The sequence below is a fragment of the Crinia signifera genome, chromosome 7 (genome assembly GCF_055691185.1).
Source record: "Crinia signifera chromosome 7, ASM5569118v1, whole genome shotgun sequence".
NCBI classification, from domain to species: domain Eukaryota; kingdom Metazoa; phylum Chordata; class Amphibia; order Anura; family Myobatrachidae; genus Crinia; species Crinia signifera.
In genome coordinates, this window is record NC_139223.1 from 164,799,221 (window position 1) to 164,811,493 (window position 12,273).

The following is a 12,273-nucleotide window of genomic DNA, read 5'->3' on the forward strand; positions in this document are numbered from 1 at the left end:
AATACCCCTTTTACACCGTCGAAAAATCCGGGTCAGCGGCGGGTCAGACCCGGATCTTCGGCGGTGTAAATCCCTAACGCTGTGTCCCTTTACACGGGACTTCTACCCAGGTCCTGACCTGGGTAGAACACGGCTAGGACCTGGGTAGAGGGCGGTGTAAATGGGAACGCCGTGTCGGATGACCCGGCTCCCATTTACATGAATGGGGAACGTCCAACCTGCGGACCACAGCGTCCGCAGGTTGGACGGGTTGTCAGCCTGACAGTCACTGACAGCCGGCGCTTCGGTCTGCTATACCCTGCAGACAGCAGCGGCGGCGGGGGAGGGAGGTGAACGGATGCCTGTGTGCGGCATCCCTTCACCTCCTGTGCGACGGCGGGGGGAGTGTGCGCGGGGACTGGGGGCAGCCTAGCAGCTTACCTTAGTGCTGGGCTGCCCCCAGCAGCGTTCCGGTCCGGCGGCGGCACACGGCGGTGATTGGCGCTTGGAGATGACATTGCGCTGTCATCTCCAAGCTCCGGGAGGGGGGCGGGTGCGGGTCGGGCTGTCCGCCCGGTGTAAATGGCACTAAACGCCGGGTCGCACCCGGCTTGAACCTGGGTCTAAAAAAGCTGGGTGCGACCCGGCGTTTTGGTGTAAAAGGGGTATTAGCCGATACAGACCATTAAAAAATGGTACTGTACCGGCTAAATCGGTACAGTTGGAGGGTATGCACCTGGCCATGCCTGCATTATCCCTGACACTCCCAGATAACAGCCATTTACCACCCCTAAACACCGGCTTCCTGACAATCAACTTGCATACGGGCAGCGATCCAAAAAGTAGCAGATTTTGTTCTTACAGGACGGCCTCAAGTATGTGCTCTATAGGATGTACGCGAGCGGAGTCTATAACCACTTGGCCTGTGAATTTGCAGTCATGCAATCAGGTCGGAATACCTTCCCCCCTTTAATCCTCAGCGGTGGGTAGTGGGTAGTTGCTGGCTTTGGCACACCCCTGACACACCCACTCATGAGACACCCCCCCCCCCCCCCGTTATCTCCCAGAATCTCCATGCAATGTTGATCTGTGTCCCCTGGCCGTACATCCTACATGATAATAGAAATGCAGAGACCTTAGTTACATGCAGACATATGGGACGCCACCAGACATAATTCCTGCAATTCTAGAAGGATGATTCTGTATTCCATTACATTGTGCCATTATATACAATAACTCTCATGTCATTCATTCATACATATAATACATGAAATCGTGTCACAATGGATCTTTCATTCAGTACAGACTTTACTCTGATTCTTCAGTGTGACAGATGTCACCCAAGAGACATTAAATATATATATATATATATATATATATTCACGTTTGTTTTGGGCCTGTATTGGAGGATGATAGGCATCCAGTACATACACCCCATGGGTCCTCTATAAGATCAGAGGCAAACGTAGGATTTCAGGAGGTGGCTCCAAATGCCCTCCACAACCTCCTGCTCTGTGGAATTTTGCAGAAAGCGCGGGAGTATGGTGGAGTGGTGCAAGAACCTAGTAACGACCATGGATAATAATGTCAAATATTGGGCTCTTTATATATTGGATGCTGTAGTGCAGTGGTGGATTACCCACGGGGTGACAGGGGCGGTCGCCCCGGGGTCCCCACATATTCTAGGGCCCCCACACAGCCACCCCACTGCTGTAGGGGTGGCGGATGGTGCCTGGCAGCGGGGCAGACAGCGGGTGGGTGCCAGGCAGCGGGGCGAGCAGCGTGTCCCTGCGGTGTATGTGAGGTCCGCAGCAGGGACCTAGTAGTTCCCATCTGCCGCAGGGACCCCGCTGATGACCTCACATTCCTCGCAGGGACCCAGCGCAGCACCGATCCCCACAAGGTACCTTCCGGGGGGGGGGGTGGGGGGGTGTCTGTGTGTGGACTGTGCCTCTGACCGACCAACTGGCCGGGCGAGGGGTGCAGTGTGGGGGGGGGGGGGGCACAAACCTTGTGTTGTTCAGGGCCCCCACAAACCTTAATCCGGCCCTGCTGTATGGAGTACAGTATTAATATCTAACACTATCGATGGTCTATAGTATAGGCTGTGTCATACATTCACATAATATAAATGAGAGAGAGATCCAGTGCTGCACTTCCTAAGCTCACATTCTCCCACCTCATGGTAAGGCTCCTGTCTCTTCTTTCCAGTAGCTGCTCTCTGGTCCAGTGCACTGATTGCTCAGATCCTCACACACAGCAAACTTGGTAGAAGAAGCGGCTACTGGGCATGTGCCGCAGATCCGCTCCGTCCCTTACACGGCGTGATGTGACATCAGCCCTAGTAATCATATTATATAACGTTGTTCTTGTTGTCATAACTTAAGCAACTTGCCAAGAGGAGGGGGGTTTCCAGGCAACCAGAAACCACCCTGCGTTTACCTATGCGGATGTGCTCCCTTCAGCTACCATTGCCTGAAAGATGAAGCTTTGCAGGTGGTTAACACTATGCAAATTGGTTTAAATAGTGCTGACATACATAATCACCATCTGGTACTGTTCAGTTGTCACACAATAGTCTTATAATATATCGCAACGATATGAAGAGAGTGAGACGCCATTAAACATATACTGTATAAGGAATACAAAGAAACACTTGTCAAAGACTGTGGGGTCCAATAAGAACAGTTACAGTTGCACATGGCACATTTCGCTCCCCGTGATACATTTGGCAGTGTTATAAAGGGAAGGAATCACTATAGATTAGATAGTTATCTCTGAATTGTCTGCGCTCTGACATCTATGTTGGGAAGACACGAGGTCCGTTGGAAAGCTTTCAGATAGACTAATTGACGTGAATGCTATTCATTTAATACTAGGGAAATTTCATAGTAAATGTGTTTGTTGGTCATGTACATTATGAAGAGCCGGATGTTCCATGAGAGCTATTGTGTTACATTGTATTACCCAGCTAATAGCTTCATGTGACTGTGTTTCTATAGATCAGGGGTCTTCAACCTTTAGGACCGAGTGGGCCACATAAAAAAATTCAACTAAGCCCGAGGGCCACTAAGTTATACTGAGGTGTTTTAACGAATAAACATTTCTAAATGCATCCAGCTCACCTCAACCCCCCCCCCAAACATTTCTAAATGCAGCCTGCTCACCTCACATGACCCCCCCCCAAACATTTCCAAATGCAGCCTGCTCACCTCACATGACCCCCCCCCCAAAAAAAACACATTTCTAAATGCAGCCAGGTCACCTCACACCCCCCCCCCCCAAACATTTCTAAATGCAGCCAGGTCACCTCACACACACACACACCCCAAAACATTTCTAAATGCAGCCAGGTCACCTCACACACCCCCCGCCCCCCCCCCCCCCCCAAAAAAAAAAACATTACTAAATGCAGCCTTCTAAGCCAGCTCACCTCACCCTCGCCAGCTCACCTCACCCCCACCCCCACCTTCAGAAACAGACAGCTCACCGTCTCCTGAGGCACCTGCCTCAGTGTCCCTTGCAGAGGGCGGCGGCTGCTGCTGGCGGCGTCTGTGTTTGCTGCTAAGCAGGGACAGGTGCTGGCTGAGGTGCGCGGCTGGCGGCGGTTGTCAGTCTCCTCCCGGCTGTCTGAAAGGGCACGGGCGGGACGTGTGCGCGGCGTCAGGAAGTGGACAATGCGCATGTCTGCGCACAGTCCCGCCCGCCCTAGCCTCCACGTCACCCAGCAGCATCCTCCGCCACGTCCCTCTGCTAAGAGAACAGCGCGGAAGGATTTTTTTTCTTTTCATGCAGCAAGAATCTTTTGACTGGCGGGCCAGGCAAAACAAGTCGGCGGGCCACTCGTGGCCCGCGGGCCACGGGTTGAAGACCCCTGCTATAGATGCTACTGCAGGAGACGCCCGCGCACCCCGTGGCAACGGAGCTCGGCGGGGTCCCCGATGCCTCTCCCGCCGTCTCCACCGATCCCCCTCGCCGCCCCGCCCCCCCCCCCCCCCCGAACGGGGCAGTGTCTCCCCGAAGCGGAGACGGGCTGAACACACCATTACAACTGTTTTTTTGTTTGTGTGAGTTGCATTCTGCAATTTTTTAGATCAATAACAAGCGCACAACATAATTGTACTAAATAAACATTTAAAATTGATTTCTAACCTTAAAAATCTAAAATATACTTTTGACCTCTCAAAATGTATTTTTCCACGGAAAATGTATCTTATGTATCTTATTCCCAATGGAATTAAGTAGTAAAGTAACTAAACTAAAGTAGTAGGACGCACAAGCAGATTCTGCTGATTACAAATGATATTCGTCATATTCGCCTTTATTCTGTGTGTCATTGTATCTGCATACAAACTGTTATTACACAGTGTTTTCCTGCCAAGCCAACTTTTTACCAGGCACTCTGTAGAAAACATCCAACTTTTGATGAACTTTGACACTGTTACTTCGGTGTGAAGTCTGCAAAGAAATCTGACATTTCACAAAATCGGACCAACCTCAGCTCCCGTTACATCACGCCCGATATACGCTACGATGTGATATGTTAAACCCTTCAATGCCGGGGCAGACTTTACGGTTCAGGTGACCTTTGATTGACCAAGCGTCACTTTGTTATGATTTTATTGTTGACGGCTCAAGTGTCACCTCTTGTAATTCGGTTGTTGTGATTTCTCTAACTGTTTTCTAACTTCAGAAGTTCTGGAAGAAGAGTTATTTATAAATGACAAATCATTGTGGGATCCCTTGCACTCGGTGTGTAGAATGAAGCTTTCAGCCGAACACAAGAAAAAAGAGCGCAGAATTCGGGATGACTAATTCTACCCAGCGGTGCCGATTGTAAGAGAAATGATAAGGATAAATAATAGAAAGTGGAATGAAACACGTACAGTCAGTGCCAAGCGTGTGTCTTTGATGTAGGAGAACCCAGAATGTACAGTAAGTGTAGGCGCATTCCTGATATCCATGCAGCGCGGGAAGAGCTGATAATGAGCTGACTGCAGTAGGGATAAGACATCTACATAGTTCTTATTTAACAGCATGAGACTGTTATAGACAAAGTGCGGAGGCAGAGGCACAGCGGGCATGCTTTATTAGCTCGGCAATGTCTGGGTCAACAATAACAAGTCAACATGGACAAAGACGGCAATGGCATAAGGTTGACCCAATCAAAAAGTCGAAGCAGACAATGCCGACAGATGAAAATATCAATCCAGTTATTTGTTTTGTCAATGTCGACAACTGAACACGTGGACCAAAAATGAGTCTAATGGGTTCCCTCACATGGCGAGCGAAATTCAGGGCCAATCAAAACTTACCGTTCCCAATCGGCGTCCACGTGGTGGCAAAGTATGAAAAGTTCAAGAAAAAAAACAAACAAACCTTGAATGCACCAATTTATCGTAATATATAAGACATGTAACTGTGCTGGTAACCGGTTAATAGGTCGACAGTGTCTACGGAGATCGTCAATAGGTCAACCACTGAAAAAGGTCAATACGGTCTTGGACAACATTGACAAAAGACATACACAAGCAAAAGGTCAATATGTCAATGGTCGATAGATGGAAAAGTCAACACCAGTCTTTCAAGATTTTCTTTTTAAACCGACCCGAGGCGAGATTTTGTTACACTGTATGATTTTGTAACAGTGTGTGATTTGCAATATAAATCTGATGTTTTGACATAACCAAAAATTTGTAAGGCATTCATTTGGGGCCCCCTGTGGTTGGCATGTATTTAAAAAAAATAAAAAAAAATATATATATATTTAACTAAAAGTTTTGTGCATGGGAGCGGGTAGTGCTGCAGCTTCACCTATCTGCAAATGTGACAATGATTAATGGTGCTGAGTATCGGGAGCCAAGGCACACTGACTGCACAAGTGTGCAGTGCATTACTGCACACCATGACACTTTGCACAAGAGGGCAGAGGCTGAGAGGTTTGTGCTGAGCTCATTACATGCTTCTAAGGCCCATGGAGGACAGCAGCAGCAGCCTAGTCATGGGAGGGTTTTTAATTAGAGGCAGCACTGGTTCTGTGAGGTCTCCTACAGTCCTACAGAGTAAGGGACAAACACATGCTTTTCATGTGGTATGCATGTATGTATATATGTATGTATATGTATATAAAGACCACGGAATGGACCGGCACTCAGTCCCACAGAAAATATTTGCTGCGGTGCCTTCCAATGCAAGTAGATCTCAGAAGAAATGGTGGCACTCGTAGGCTTTGTAAAATAACTTTTTTTATATAAACATTGAAGTGGTGTGAAGATAAACCGACGTTTCGGGGATACTCCCCGTTTTCAAGGTGCAGAGTAATAACGAAATATATATCCCCTGCAGTTACCCATTGACCAAGTTTACACCGCCCCTTTACTCTGTGTTTTGACAGTGTAATATTCTTCCATGCAGTTTGCAGCCAGTAATGACAAGTGCAAGGGGGCCCCCTTGTCTAAAGTGCCCTGGGGCCCCCCCGAAGGCTTAATCTGGCACTGCCGACGGGGCGTAGTGCACCACATCCAATTGGAGCACTAAGTAACGGCTGTACCCCACTCCTCTCCATCAGCTTGCTAACTTATTGGTGTAGCTCGCCTCAGCGTGTTGTCTTCACAACTGTACAGGTGGAGGGTGTGGGGCTGGTCGTGTATCTTAAATGTGCTGCTACTTATGGCTTCTACCCGCCTCTCCCACCTCGACATGACCCCCTAGGCCCCCCCCCCCCCCCATAGTTACGGCCCTGCTCATAGAAAACAACAAAATCGCAAATGTAATAAGGTACGATTCCTAAACATTATAAAAAGTCACCTTGAAAAAGATCTCCGTTTGAGATGGAAACGTGTTGGTGTGATCCAGTGATCCAGTAAGAGGAGGGTACCCACCTTAGAAGTGAGCAGGACCCGTTATCTGTTATCAAACTTGAAAAACTTCCAATTCTTTACAGATGAGTTCACCGTCCATGCACTGTTGTTAGTCTTACTATGTGTACGTGGAATAAAGGATTTATTTTGATCAGGGGCGTAGCTAAGGGTTCATGGGCCCTGGTGCGAAAGGTCAGCTTGGGGCCCCCCTACATACAACAAAATTAAAATCTCGGTCTGTTTATATTTTAATACATCAAGTATATTATGTTAATAATAGAACTAACATTTAAACATAGGATAGTAGTTTATTTAAATAAAATATTAAAAGAACAAAGATGATAAAACTGGAGAGGCCCAGGTTAGCAGTTTCCTGGCTTTCAATCTTTTCAAAATGCAATCCTAGTGGGGAAGGACAGTCTGCAGTGACATCGCAGCACTGCATGCAATGATAGTGGCAACAAGCAATTACTCCCATTAGAATGTCCAGTGCATGCATTGTTACCACTAACTAGTCTCTTCCAAGTTCCATGTGAGATCCCCATAACACTGTCTGTAACTAATGTGTTATCCTTCACAAAGGTGCAGGCAAGATAAAATGATAGTTTAAGGTGAAGCCTCCAACATTTATATGTATGCAATTGCCCACTCACTCTGTGTTCTGCTCACTGCTCCCCTCTCACTGTGTCCAGACTCCCGCCAGCCGCCGCAGGTGCTCCACAGTCCTTCTGCTCCACGGCGCTTTGTATACTCTGCAGAGTATGCGCCCGCGGAGGAGTGTGGGAGGTCCTCCTAATCCATGGCGCCTCAGCAGACCATACGCCAACAGAGGAGTACGGGAGGGTACGTGTCAGAGCCGCGTGACGTCAGCGCGACGCACGCTGGCCGGGCACGCAAAGCACCACTGGGAACGGGTGCTACTGTTCACTACCCTCATCCAGGACGGCCGGACAGTGGCAGGGGCTGGGCCCCCCCGGCTCAGGGGCCCGGTCGCAGGTGCGACCGCTGCGACCCCTGTACTGTAGCTACGCCACTGATTTTGATCTATCCCAGCGCAGGTGGAGTCATTCTTGGTGTATCCAGACCACTGAAACTGATGCGAAAGTCGGAATACACCAAAAACTTTTACAGATTTATAGTATTGTAGATGCTACATGCCTGACTGCAACATTGCTTTGTGAGTGTGTAATTAAGGAGACCTTGCTCTGAATTCACTAGCTCATCTAGACATCTAGGGTGACATTTATTATAGATCGTTGTTGGGTTTTTGGCGATTTATATCGCAAAAACGGACGTTTTTTTTCCCCCCAAATCGACTACTTAATGGGTGCCAATTTGCGGCATAAATCGCACTTTTTGCCGCTAATTCGCACTTTCTGAAGTGCCGATTTACAACATCGCATCCAGATGTTTTCCCATTGAAAAAGATACAAATCGCTAATTTAGTGTCTGCCGCATTTGAAAATCGACAGCAAAGTGCGATTTCTGCCCAAAAAAAAAACAGACCAAGTCCAGGGTGGCGGTTTGCAAAAAATCGCCACCGTTTGAGCGTAGAAACGGTTAAATCTCTCACAGGTGACCCACATACCACTTACTAACTCCACTACATATACTCCCACATGATTATGGACACCTGTGAGGCTGTTTGAGATGGACATTTTGCACAGTTGACTGCAGGTGCTAGTGTGTGAGCTGGCCCGTTTGGAGGAGCTACGCAGGAGGGATGCTGCTGCTGCCGCCCACCAGATCCAGGTACCCCGACCACTCTGTGCTTCTCGTCGGTACCGTGCCAGGGTGTACCTGGACTCCCTCTCTGATCAACAGGTGGTGGACATGTTTAGGTTGAACCAACAGAACCTGTTGAACTTATATGAGCAGGTGAGAGATGATTTGGACCCTTGTGGGGGGGCCAACTATGCATTGTCTGGGCTGCAGAAATTAATGTGCGCCCTCCACTTGTTTGCCACAGGCTCCACTCAGTCTGTGAGCTCATGGGCCTTGGGGGTGTCACAAGCCACTTTCTCTAAACATTTTTCTCAAGTGTTAAATGCATTAAAGAAGCTGTGGCGCACATATATCACATTCCCACGTTGTGAGTCCGAGTGGCAGGACCTGAAGGTGGCATTCTATCGGCTCTCAGCATTTCCAAATGTGCTGGGAGCCATAGACGGCACCCACATTGGGATTCGGGCCCCGCACGTGAGGGAGCATGTCTATGTCAATCGCAGGGGCAGACATTCCCTCAATGTGCAGGTGGTCTGCGATGCCAACCTCAGAATTCTCAGTGTGGTTGCAGGCTACCCCGGGAACTGCCATGATGCCTATATCCTGCGCCACTCAGCTCTCTGGGACCGTTTCCACAACAACACCATGCCAGAGGGGTGGCTACTTGGTAAGTCACTTACCACTGTTTACACATACCTCCCAACTTCCGTCCGGAGGAAATAGGGACACTCGCGCGGCGTATGCTAATTAGCCGCGACCTCATTTTCATACGAGAATAGACGCTGTGCGCATGCGCACAGCGTCTATTCTACTAGATTGGGGGGTCTCCCAACTGTCACCCCCCCGCAGCGGGACAATGCCTGCCGCGGGTGGGACAGCGGGACAGGACCCGAAAATCGGGACTGTCCCGACGGAATCGTGACAGTTGGGAGGTATGTTTTACATGCTGTTTGCTTACCTATGTCTTTCCCTTTAACAGCCATGTGTGGAACCTTCTCATCAAGAGTCATTTCTGTTGTAATTGTTTATACCAGCCCAAACAATGTAGTATAGGCTGCTACTATTATGTACCAATTACCCACATGATATGTGACCACACAAATCCCTTTACATGTTAGGTGACTCAGGATATGGGTGTCATTCGTGGCTCATGACACCTCTGCGGAACCCACAAAGCCCTGCACAGCACCGCTACAATGCTGCACATATTGCTACCCGCAATGTAGTGGAACGCACCTTTGGGGTGCTGAAAAGCCGATTTCGGTGTTTGGACAGGTCAGCAGGTACACTGCTTTACCACCCTGCCAAAGTGGTATTGGTTGTCCAGGCTTGCTGCATGCTGCATAACATAGCTTTGGGTCAACCAAATTATGTCGATGTGGCCCCTGCAGCATTCGTGCAGGAAGCTCAAACTACTGATGTTGTAGTGCGAAGTACACGGAGGGGGGATGTGGTTCGTACACGGATGATCCTGCAGCATTTCACAGGTAATTTGTGTGTGTACAATGAATAGTAATGGGGAACCTGTAACACACATACATTGGTAACATTACACTTTTCCCTGTCCATGTTAATTGCCCAGAAGCAGACCAACAATAATGGCCAACACCTGAAAGCTACCCCACCACAGCATACTTTATGGCTGGCAACATGATAACACCTATAACAATGTCAAGTAAGTACTGTAGTTTTCAGTGTGTGCAAATGTTGGCAACTACAAATTTACATAGGCTTCATGGATGGAGGTGACATGGATCATTGATCTCAGGTGCTTGAAATGGTGCAAAAAAGCGGTGGCTACATACAGTATGCATTTCCCAATGCTTATCCCCTTCAAATGTGACTATTTCCTTAAAATCCCATTACTAATAAGCACACCCAACCCAAAGTCCCATGGCTGCTAAAAAGTCACTAGTTGACAATACATAATCGAACAGTGTGGGTAATCATTTGTAAAAAATTACAACAAGTTTGCTGGATGCAAATAATTTTTACTTGCAGAAACATTTGGCCATAGGCCATAGCATATGAAACATATGCAGTAAGAATCACTGCATGAGTGAAGGAAAAAAAGAATGAACATGATACACATGTAAATGCAAAGAAGATTATTCATGTTTAAATACTGCCCCGGGTATTAGCACCCTTACCAGTAGTGCCACCACCACCCCTAGTACGGACACTACGCCGTGGGGGAGTAGTGGGGGACCCACTCATGGGTGTGGAGGAGACACTACTGCTTTGGGTAGATGTGGTTTGGTGCTGACCTAACAAAGTATTAGCACTGAGGCTGATTTGCGTTTGTAGGGACATCAACGCAGTTGTTTGCCCATTAATTGCTTGGGTCTGTTCAACCATGTTGGTATTTAGACCTCTAAAACTAGTAGTTTGACCCTGAATGGCTTGGCCAATTTCTGCTAAGCGTGTGTCTAATGTAGAGACAAGACGAATTTGTGTCCCTACATTAGCCCGCACACTTTGCGAAATTCTTCGCATTTGCAGAGCTATGTTCCGCACATACCCCTTCACCGTTTCTAGTTGGGTGGTCTGCACCTCCATAAAAGCGAGTTGTTTCCCCTTAAAAATATGGATGGATTGCGCCAACTCCTCCGCACTAGTGGGGGTGTTGGTGGGAGCAATGCTTGTGGGCTGCTGCCTATGTGACTGCGTATAGGGGGCTTCATTGACTTGGGTGTGCTTGGTTTTGTGCAGGCTCCAACGATGTCACCGTCTCCAGTATGATTTCACTCATGTCGTCGATATTTTGCATGGGATCCGTTGGTTCCGGCATCGGTTGTGAAGGACCTACACATGAGAAAAGAGTGGTAAGTATGCTATGCAGATTGGTGTATGGTGGGTCATGTTACCTTATTTGGAATGGTTAGGTGTTGCTCATGCATTATGCATTGGCACAGGCTACTGTGGTGGGGACAGGCATGTGTGTTTTGTGCAATGTGTTTGTGTAACAGTAAGATATCTCACCTGCAGACTGGACAGTGTCACCAATCGGATGTGGCTGATGTTGGTCAACAGCAGGCTGGGACTCCCGAGCTGGAGCTGTTTGAAAGAAGAAGACATTTTCTATTATTATCATTTGCACCTAACTGGCATTTTTCGCATTATGCAGATACAAACTTTGCCTCAATCAAACTTTTGGACCCTGATATGATTACATAAGGAATTTGAAGACTTTGAACTAAAGTGGTTATTTGAGTATTATGCCTGTGAACAATATTTTGCATCCACTTGCAAATAACAGGAAAGACCAGCAGATTACACATGTAAAAGTGACTGTAAAGTGCTTTCTCAACTACCCAGAGGATTGATAAGGATTAACAATCAAGTACACTGCAGGCCTACAGTGTTTAGGACAGCACACATTAATAGGATCTGTGGAACTACATAACCCAGCAACATACAGAGTCCATTATTTAGCAATGCAAGGTAGCAAAATGTGATTTTGCTGGGAGATGTAGTTCCACACACAGCAATCTTTTGGACACATAAAGCATAGCAGCATAATGGCATGCGCACATGACATAGCAAAATATTACATTGACATGTGTGGACACTTACCAGTTGGCGGTGGAGTGGGGGGCCTGTCTGTGTCGGCAATGTGGATGCCGGGAAGCACCTCCGGTGGGATGATTCGGCGTAGCAACCTCTCATATGCCTTAAAGCGGACCTCCTGCCTAGGGCCACCTCCTGT

The 12,273-nt window shown here is 48.0% G+C and overlaps 1 long non-coding RNA gene across 1 annotated transcript; it reads left to right on the forward strand.

Annotated features, from left to right (window-relative positions):
- Positions 1-10,192: 10,192 nt before the first annotated feature.
- LOC146019615 (uncharacterized) lies at positions 10,193-11,953 on the forward strand. The gene is made up of 3 exons (XR_014450618.1): positions 10,193-10,239; positions 11,277-11,389; positions 11,553-11,953. It is a non-coding gene; the product is annotated as an uncharacterized LOC146019615 (long non-coding RNA).
- The last annotated feature ends 320 nt before the right edge of the window (positions 11,954-12,273 follow it).